The sequence below is a fragment of the Gossypium arboreum genome, chromosome 8 (assembly GCF_025698485.1).
Source record: "Gossypium arboreum isolate Shixiya-1 chromosome 8, ASM2569848v2, whole genome shotgun sequence".
Taxonomy (NCBI): domain Eukaryota; kingdom Viridiplantae; phylum Streptophyta; class Magnoliopsida; order Malvales; family Malvaceae; genus Gossypium; species Gossypium arboreum.
Genome location: NC_069077.1, coordinates 122718801 through 122720141, shown reverse-complemented (window position 1 = coordinate 122720141; position 1341 = coordinate 122718801). Strand labels below are relative to the sequence as shown.

At 38.5% G+C, this 1341-nt stretch overlaps 1 non-coding gene across 1 annotated transcript; it reads right to left on the bottom strand.

Annotated features, from left to right (window-relative positions):
* Window positions 1-380: 380 nt before the first annotated feature.
* On the bottom strand, window positions 381-487 carry LOC128279842 (small nucleolar RNA R71). The gene has a single exon (XR_008270035.1). It is a non-coding gene; the product is annotated as a small nucleolar RNA R71 (small nucleolar RNA).
* Window positions 488-1341: the final 854 nt, after the last annotated feature.

Sequence of the window (1341 nt, the reverse complement as noted above, 5' to 3'; positions counted from 1 at the left end):
AAAATCCTACTCCACGCACTATGTGTGATTATGCTAAACCTTCTTTAACAGGAACTGAATCGAGCATAGTTAGACCTGCTGTAGCTGCAAATACTTTTGAATTAAAACCTAACACTATTCAAATGATACAGCAATTTGTTCAGTTTGATGGTTTGCAAGATGAGGATCCCAACACTCATTTAGCCAACTTCTTAGAACTATGCGATACATTTAAAATTAATGGTGTCTCTAATGATGCCATTCATCTTCAGTTATTCCCTTTTTCGTTGAGGAACAAAGCTAAACAATGGTTGAACTAGTTACCACGAGGATCAATTACAACTTGGGAACAAATGACTGAAAAATTTTTACTAAAATATTTTCCGCTGACTAAAATGGCTAAATTACGTAATTATATCTCTTCTTTTGTGCAGATGGATTTAGAAACACTCTACGATGTATGGGAGAAATACAAGGACCTTTTGAGAAAGTGCCCTCACTATGGGTTACCGCTTTGGCTATAGGTTCAAACGTTCTATAATGACCTGAATCCTTCGACTCGACAAATGGTTGACACAGTTGCTGGCGGAACCATCAATAATAAAACACCTAAAGATGCCTATGAGTTTATAGAGGAGATGTCACTGAATAACTATCAATGGCAAGTTATAAGGACAAAGCCAATGAAAACAGCCAGTGTTTATAACGTCGATTCGGTCACCATGCTCTCTAATCAGGTAGAACTCTTAAATAAAAAGATTGATGGTTTTCTTAGTTCTTCACAGGTTCACCCATTAATGCAGTGCGAAGCAAGTGGAGGTAGAACAAGCCATTCGGAATACCAGCCTTATGGCCACAACATGGATAACGAGCAATTAAACTACATGGGTAATAATCCTCGACCTCAAAACAATCCATATAGTAACACTTACAATGCAGGTTAGAGGAACCACCCCAATTTCTCGTGGAGCGGTTAAGGAAATCAAAGACCATAACCACCTTCAGGCTACCAACAACCACCCTACCAATAGGAAAAAAAACCGAACCTTGAAGAGATGCTCTCAAAGTTTATATCTGTGTCAGAAACTCATTTCCAGAACATCAAGATAGCACTTAAAAATCAACAAGTGTCGATCCAAGGGCTCGAAACTCAGATAGGCCAACTTTCCAAACTAATTTCCTAACGACCACAAGGTAGCTTGCCAAGTAATACTGAACCTAACCCAAGGGAACAGTTCAATGCAATTAATATTCAAGATGAAGAAGGAATTGTTGAGCCTGAACCAGAACTGAGGCAAGAAACTGTGGTAAGTAAAGGTCAAGGTGAGGTAGATAACAATAAAAACAAAATGGTGAATGTCG